Source organism: Simochromis diagramma, unplaced genomic scaffold (genome assembly GCF_900408965.1).
Source record: "Simochromis diagramma unplaced genomic scaffold, fSimDia1.1 OVJJ01000611.1, whole genome shotgun sequence".
NCBI lineage: Eukaryota > Metazoa > Chordata > Actinopteri > Cichliformes > Cichlidae > Simochromis > Simochromis diagramma.
Window position 1 is genome coordinate 2,079,739 of NW_024387175.1, and position 9,125 is coordinate 2,088,863.

At 39.4% G+C, this 9,125-nt stretch overlaps 1 protein-coding gene across 3 annotated transcripts in view; it reads right to left on the reverse strand.

The window, feature by feature from the left end:
* Nucleotides 1–9,125, reverse strand: part of LOC120744937 (von Willebrand factor A domain-containing protein 5A-like) — a 174,737-nt gene that overhangs the window by 128,932 nt on the left and 36,680 nt on the right. The gene's annotated exons all lie outside the window — the stretch shown is intronic.

A 9,125-nucleotide genomic window follows, 5' to 3' on the forward strand; every position in this document is an offset into this window, starting at 1 on the left:
GTAATGTGATCATCAGAGAATATGATGTTTATAAAACATTTATTATTATTTTATAAAGTTTGTCTTACACTGTGCTTAGCTCCTTGTATGAATGTGTAATCACATGTCTTTGATAAATAAAATATTTAATCTTGGATTTGTGTAATTTGTGGCTATTGAATAAAAGTTAGTCATGTATCCACTGATAAAAACAGATGGCTGAAAGAAATGTTTGATGTAAAAATGAAACACAGTGTTGTGCTGTTGAACTGTGAGTTTCTAAATCACCAATGTTTAAATGCCGAGAGGAGACTAGCAGCCCTGAGTCTACATGTAAAACATTAAACTCCATAGCAGTGATACCTGTTCTTACACAGGTATGCCTATTCTTTCTTATGAGACTTTACTGTCCCAATGAAACAAGAAGATCTTGTTTTAAAGCACATTTTTTGCCATCCCGTAATCTCAAGAATGTTTATGTTAGATTCTGTTTTTAATCAGGTTGTGATCTTAGAGTCAATCTCATAGCACTCGGCCTGTGCTTCAAGGATTCTGATAGTTAGTATGACTCCGGGGTTTTGACTCATTTAAGTCTGTGTTTTGCTGGGAGGAGAGAAGAGAGACATGTAAGACTGCAAGTCTGCTTCTTGGTCCCAACTCTGGATAGTCATGTTTTTAATATGTGTTTAATAAATTTTATTTAGAAATAAATTTCTAGAAATGAGAGCGGCTCCATCTAAGGAATGTTGTCTCTCCTAACAAGACCGGGTTTCCTCTGGAAAGTTTCCCAATTATCTATGAAGCCCACATCGTTTTTTGGACACCACTCAGACAGCCAGCAAGGAGAACATGCATCTAAATATGTCACTCCTGGTCTGACTGGGGAGGGGACCGGTGAAAACTACAGACTCCAATATTGTTTCCAAAGTTACACACCGATTCAATATTCATTTTGGTGACCTCCAATTGACGCAACCGGGTATCATTACTGCCGATGTGAATTATAATTTTACTGAATTTACGTTTACCCTTAGCCAGCAGTTTTAAATTTTCCTTGGGCAAGACACTTCACCCGTTGCCTACTGGTGGTGGTCAGAGGGCCCGGTGGCGCCAGTGTCCGGCAGCCTCGCCTCTGTCAGTGCGCCCCAGGGCAGCTGTGGCTACAATGTAGCTTACCATCACCAGTGTGTGAATGGGTGGATGACTGGTTGTGTAAAGCGCTTTGGGGTTCTTAGGGACTAGTAAAGCGCTATACAAGTACAGGCCATTTGTCATTTGTCATTATTCTACTTTTTGTTTTATTCTGTTGTTAAGTGTCCTTGAGTGTCTTGAAAGGCGCTTTTAAAGTAAATGTATTATTATTATTGGTAGTAGTGTTAGTAGCAGTAACAGTAGTAGTAGTAGTAGTAGTAGACCCCTCCCATGTTTTAAATGTACTTTAGAACAGCAGACAGCAACATCACAAATGAGTGGGCGGAGTGAGTTATGGGGTCTTCACACCCCTTTTCTCTGTTCGCCATTTTGGGCAGAAGGGCTGAGAGGAGAATATATGGATGTACTGGCTCACTCCCGGCGGCCCCTGTGGCTTGATCAGGCCCCTTCCGGGATGTGGAGATATTTATTATTTACTATAACTTGTTCTTATGTTGGTTTTTGCTGTGGTTTCGCTACTGTGTTATTTCCCTTTTTTTTTTTGGCTTGTTTTTATTTTTCCAGCAGGTGATCAAACAGATTCCAATTTTCTCTTATCTCTGTGTCTCTCTTCTCCTATTTTTTTGCTTTCCATCTCCTTCTGTTGAGCATCTTCCCAACTTCTCTTTTCTTCATCTTTCTCTTTCCCATCCCCCAGTCCTGTCCGTTCTGATTGTAATAATTTCAAAGTAAAGAAAAGAAAGAAATAATAAAGAGCTAATACACTTTGACAATCAAGTGGACCAGTGTGGCAAAAGCTGTAATGATCCATTTGGGAACATACAGTGGGGCAAAAAAGTATTTAGTCAGCCACCGATTGTGCAAGTTCCCCCACCTAAAATGATGACAGAGGTCAGTAATTTGCACCAGAGGTACACTTCAACTGTGAGAGACAGAATGTGAAAAAAAAATCCATGAATCCACATGGTAGGATTTTTAAAGAATTTATTCGTAAATCAGGGTGATCAGCCGTAAATCCTTAGATGGAGCCGCTCTCATTTCTAGAAATTTATTTCTAAATAAAATTTATTAAACACATATTAAAAACATGACTATCCAGAGTTGGGACCAAGAAGCAGACTTGCAGTCTTACATGCCTCTCTTCTCTCCTCCCAGCAAAACACAGACTTAAATGAGTCAAAACCCCGGAGTCATACTAACTATCAGAATCCTTGAAGCACAGGCCGAGTGCTATGAGATTGACTCTAAGATCACAACCTGATTAAAAACAGAATCTAACATAAACATTCTTGAGATTACGGGATGGCAAAAAATGTACTTTAAAACAAGATCTTCTTGTTTCATTGGGACAGTAAAGTCCCATAAGAAAGAATAGGCATACCTGTGTAAGAACAGGTATCACTGCTATGGAGTTTAATGTTTTACATGTAGACTCAGGGCTGCTAGTCTCCTCTCGGCATTTAAACATTGGTGATTTAGAAACTCACAGTTCAACAGCACAACACTGTGTTTCATTTTTACATCAAACATTTCTTTCAGCCATCTGTTTTTATCAGTGGATACATGACTAACTTTTATTCAATAGCCACAAATTACACAAATCCAAGATTAAATATTTTATTTATCAAAGACATGTGATTACACATTCATACAAGGAGCTAAGCACAGTGTAAGACAAACTTTATAAAATAATAATAAATGTTTTATAAAAATCATATTCTCTGATGATCACATTACACGTGTCACATCTGTTTTTTGTTTTTTTCATTTTGGACTGAACATGGTAACGCCTGGACCTGGCGGAGTTTGGAGTCTGACTGTTTGAGGCTGTGGACAGGTGTCTTTTATACAGATGATGAGTTCAAACAGGTGCCATTCATACAGGTAACGAGTGGGGGACAGAAAAGCTTCTTACAGAAGACGTTACAGGTCTGTGAGAGCCAGAGATTTTCCTTGTTTGAGGTGACCAAATACTTATTTTCCACCCTAATTTACGAATAAATTCTTTACAAATCCTACCATGTGGATTCATGGATTTTTTTTTCACATTCTGTCTCTCACAGTTGAAGTGTACCTCTGGTGCAAATTACTGGCCTCTGTCATCATTTTAAGTGGGGGAACTTGCACAATCGGTGGCTGACTAAATACTTTTTTGCCCCACTGTAAATCTGTTGGACTGGTAAACTAATATACTATAATAATACGGTATGAAAAATGACAAACATGAGAATTCTGTGTGTTTTCCTTCTTATCTGCAGACTAACAGTCCACAAGTTTGGTGCTCAGACTGATTTGTTTTCTGGAGATGGAGGAGAGAGAGCACAGAGGACAGAAAAGTGGAGGAGTGAAGGAGAAGGTGGTGCAGCTCAGTGTCCAATCAGGAGTGAGCATCTCTATATATGTATATAGAATATATATATTTCAAGTTTTTGTTTTGAGTTTTTGTTGTTTTTTGTTTTTTAAAGCAAACACTAAAACTGTCACCCACACCTCTGAAGATAAAGATTACTAATCATAAATAAAGGGAATATTATCACGATGAGGACACTATCAGAGGTAGTTCAGGGAACTGTTATACTTCATACCAGAAAAATCGTTTTTCTTTTCTTGTTTTTTTGGCTTGACTTCATGGTAGGCAAAATGAAGAAGAGTGCTTGATTGCGCCTAAGTAAGTAAAAGCTGCATGGCAAAACAACACACACCTTCACTGCAGATGCATGCACAGAAACCAGTATTTTTTGTATCTTAAATATTAAGCAGTGTGTGTACAGTAGTCAATATAATGGGATGTGTCCTAAAGCAGTGAAAGAAGAACTGAGTTTTTACAGCATTTTGCAATATTTAGGATTTTATTGAACACTTTTACCTTTCAACATTTGTAACATTAATGAGTAATGAAGCATTGCAGAATAATCTTGTGTTTTTGATTATTTATTATACACTACAAGTAAACAACAATAAGTTATCTGTCACATCTGTCAGAAGCTTGGATACATTTACTCCTACAAGGATTTTACTCTTATGAAATGTAAAAAGAACACTGAAATTATATTTTACAGAACACTGAAATTATATTTTACAGTTTTTCACATAAACTGTTTTGCTTTGCTTACAGTTTTATGCATTACAGATATCATCTTTCACTTGTGTATTTTAATGTGTTTCAGAACAATATTTCTGTTGTGCAGACTTACGGTTGGTAAACAGCAAATATCCAAGTCATTCAAAATAACATCTGTCATGTAGCTCCTGACTCCCTAAGAGTCAAAAGCTTTACAGTATTTTATGAAGACATACAAACGTTTATTTTTAAACTAATAACTGAGTCACAGGGTCAAAAATAAAAAATTAACAGTCAGTACTTTTGTTGTTCTTTTTGACAAATTCCTGTTAAATGTATTGGACCCTCTGTTTTTAGGTTTCATTTTTTTCATCTTGACTTCCTTGGAAATGCTAGCAAGAAGTCAGTTCAACAGATGTAACTTATAGTGAGATTCGAGGCGGTGCAGCATTAATATCAGAATTACTTAGTTTTGATTATTAATCCTCTGGTTGACCCCATATTGCATTTCTTCATCTTAAAATGATGCACAGTCTTTATGTGAAATGCACTGTCTTCTTGATATTTATCAACCCATCAGTTTGTATTTCTGGGTGTTAATAAAGTTCCAACTTTTGTATTGTAACGTTTTTGTGTTTTTCTTTCTTTAGTTTTTCAGACAACTCAAACTTTTATACACTTGTAATGAGTTGTGTGTGTGTGTGTGTGTGTGTGTGTGTGTGTGTGTGTGTGTGTAAGAAGTAGAGATGGACCGATCCGATATTACGTATCGGTCCGATACTGACGTAAATTACTGGATCGGATATCGGAGAGAAATAAAAAAATGTAATCCGATCCATTAAATATCAAAAAAGCACCTCACAAAACTTGCAACACGGCGTAACTCGGCTCATAACCGTAGCACGTCGGAGCAGTGTGTCACGTGATAGAGCAGCTGTGTGTATTTGTAGCCTCACTACCAATCCAGCATTTCATCTATGAGGAAGTGATCCCAGAGAGAAGTAAAGCAAGTGTGTAAGTTCATCTCTGAATGTTTGTAAAGCATTCCCACGTTAAGCTTAACAACCGATATATGGAGCGACTACCTCTTCTCTCTCCGTCCTTCTCCTGTTGCTACTTCAATCGTGAAACTGATCAATTATCAGCTGATCGGTTTTTCTGTCGCGAGTCCGTCTCTCTTGTTTGTTTATCGCCCACTTCGCGCCCAAAAGAGGAAACCAGTGGCTGAACAACAGCAGCACGTTTAAGCTTGATAAGCTGTTGTTAGAATTTATTTAATATTACTTTCTACACCAGGATCTTTTTCTAGGCAGCTGACGGTTGGTAACCGTGCAGGGGCGGATCTAGCAAAGTTTAGCCAGGGGGGCAGATAGGGCATTAACAGGGAAAAGGGGGCACAAAGACATACTTTTCTTTCTTATTCTCATTTAAAATGTGTTGCTTTTAATAATTAATTATCTGAATCTTACACCCAAAGTTTTGATCTGATGTAAAATGCATAGAAGTCCATTACTGTATATAGTAACTATTAAGTCTAATGTACCCTAGTAAGCTATAGTACTTTGGGAAGATACCATCAGTGCAGTCTGCAATTCTGTTGAATAAAGATGTTGAATCTATTTAATTATTCTTGAAAGATAATTGATTTCTGTGCATTTTTTTCACACTGCATCAAATTAAAGTAAAACGTCGATTAAGCATCATGAGGTGGAGGGTGGGGGGTTCCCTATGTTGTTTTTTTTTTGCTGGGAGTTTTTTAACCCTATTGGTTAGGTTGCTTCTCTTTAAAATACAAGAATAGGGAGGATGGAGTAGGTTTAAGTTTATTAGATTGATCAGTATTGCTGAACTATGAAATTGTCAGGGTTCTGGGTCTGAGCGACCCAGGATCCCTGGGCAGTCATGGACCGGTTATATTATATGTATTTTTGGTGTTTTGTTGCCCCCTCTTCTCCGTCCTTGTAGATATGAATGTGTGTGTGTGTGTGTGTGTGTGTGTATGGGTGCAGGTGTATCTGAACCCTTGTTTACAGGCGCCTTCAGGCATGGTGGGTGTGACCCCGCTAGGGGACTGGCCACACCCGAAGCCACGCACCTGCTGCTGATGAGGCCTCGTCGGGGGAGCTACTTAAGAGAGTCTTGGAGCTCCCACCAACGTGGGATCATTCCATGAGACTCCACGTTAGTCGTCCTGTTGAGCTGAGTTAGTGTGTGTATGCCCGCGGTTATATGTGTCCTGACGGCTGCGTCTATTGTGTCCCCACGAGAAGTGTGGAGCGCCAGACAGCAGCCAGCACGAGGAGTGCTGAGACATGGGAGCGGAGAGCACTGAGACACGGACTGTTCACGGAGAGACACGACACGGGAGTCAGGGAAAGCACGGGGATTTACTGTTGTTTTGTACCATACACTGTAAATAAAGTGCACTGTTTGCATCGCAGAGTACCGCGACTGGGTCCTCCTTTCCCCACATCCCCACGGTCTGCCAACACAGACCGTGACAGAAATATTTTGGGTGCAGTGTATTTTTTGCATACAGGTATAACAGAATAGCTTCAGTGTTTTTGTTTTGTTTGTTTTTTTAACTTGAGTGAATTTAGACTGAAGTTAAGCTGAAGTAATCCCATTAATTTATATGATTTTATTATTACATTAATATAGCACAAGGCTCACTTAGCTTTGGAGAAAAATAAGTGGTAGAAATGTCCCCCAAAGACCTACTTTTTTATTTTCTTACTTTTAGTACATTTTAGAGCCTCTGCTTTTTCGGTTTTACTTGAATAAAGAAGTTGGATCATTACCTCAACCTTTACTGGAGTATTTTGAGCACTAGTATCTGTACTTAAGCACAGAATCCCAAAAAGTTGATTCTGTTCCTGTGGAAGTAGCATTTCCAGTGGGAGAAACATTTCATCACAAATCCAAGTGACTTCTTCAGCCTCAGCATCCAAAGCCAACATCTGTTTAATTAGCTGATAAATAAATGTTGGCCACTTTCAGTTCCCATTCTAACCTGTTCAGGTCATCAAGGCGCTGAGGTTTTTATATATCGAGTTTCCTGGGATTAGAATCCTGTCTCGTATTGAAATTGTCTTTCCAGTCTTAAATGTCCAGCACTGTTCGCTCTAGTTGTCTTTTATGAAATAATATTCAGTTCTCATGCCAGAGTCTAGTATATAATCTGATGGCTGACCCTGAGTATGTATGATGAATTTCAAAACGCCATAGTCCATATTCCCAGGGTAGAGTGGCACCCCTGTAACAGCTACCAGCCCCAGAGACCACATGTCAGTTGCTTCATTATATGGAATATGAAGCATGACTTCAGATGCCCTTTAATAAACTGTCTGTATACAGGGAGTGCAGAATTATTAGGCAAATGAGTATTTTGTCCACATCATCCTCTTCATGCATGTTGTCTTACTCCAAGCTGTATAGGCTCGAAAGCCTACTACCAATTAAGCATATTAGGTGATGTGCATCTCTGTAATGAGAAGGGGTGTGGTCTAATGACATCAACACCCTATATCAGGTGTGCATAATTATTAGGCAACTTCCTTTCCTTTGGCAAAATGGGTCAAAAGAAGGACTTGACAGGCTCAGAAAAGTCAAAAATAGTGAGATATCTTGCAGAGGGATGCAGCAGTCTCAAAATTGCAAAGCTTCTGAAGCGTGATCATTGAACAATCAAGCGTTTCATTCAAAATAGTCAACAGGGTCGCAAGAAGCGTGTGGAAAAACCAAGGCGCAAAATAACTGCCCATGAACTGAGAAAAGTCAAGCGTGCAGCTGCCAAGATGCCACTTGCCACCAGTTTGGCCATATTTCAGAGCTGCAACATCACTGGAGTGCCCAAAAGCACAAGGTGTGCAATACTCAGAGACATGGCCAAGGTAAGAAAGGCTGAAAGACGACCACCACTGAACAAGACACACAAGCTGAAACGTCAAGACTGGGCCAAGAAATATCTCAAGACTGGTTTTTCTAAGGTTTTATGGACTGATGAAATGAGAGTGAGTCTTGATGGGCCAGATGGATGGGCCCGTGGCTGGATTGGTAAAGGGCAGAGCTCCAGTCCGACTCAGACGCCAGCAAGGTGGAGGTGGAGTACTGGTTTGGGCTGGTATCATCAAAGATGAGCTTGTGGGGCCTTTTCGGGTTGAGGATGGAGTCAAGCTCAACTCCCAGTCCTACTGCCAGTTTCTGGAAGACACCTTCTTCAAGCAGTGGTACAGGAAGAAGTCTGCATCCTTCAAGAAAAACATGATTTTCATGCAGGACAATGCTCCATCACACGCGTCCAAGTACTCCACAGCGTGGCTGGCAAGAAAGGGTATAAAAGAAGAAAAACTAATGACATTTTTTGTTAAGTTGCCTAATAATTATGCACAGTAATAGTCACCTGCACACACAGATATCCCCCTAAAATAGCTAAAACTAAAAACAAACTAAAAACTACTTCCAAAAACATTCAGCTTTGATATTAATGAGTTTTTTTGGGTTCATTGAGAACATGGTTGTTGTTCAATAATAAAATTATTCCTCAAAAATACAACTTGCCTAATAATTCTGCACTCCCTGTACAGGCACTAGGATGATGCAATGATGTAGTAAATCTGTTTACACACACACACACACACACACACACACACACACACACACACACACACACACACACACACACAATTAAACAGGCATTAATCTTAGCTGACCAACTGTAGCAACTCAGCATAACCATCACAAACTGAACACTTACTTTTGTGTTTACTTCCATTTTATACACTCAGCCTTTGCAACCAGAAGCTCACACTCCAAAGTAGCATTTACAACCAGATATACAGATTTTTATCTATCACCCTCGATGAATCACTACAGTATCGTGGTGGGGGAATTTGCAGGAGCAAATGAGTCCTAGGTGAGAGACCAGACAAAG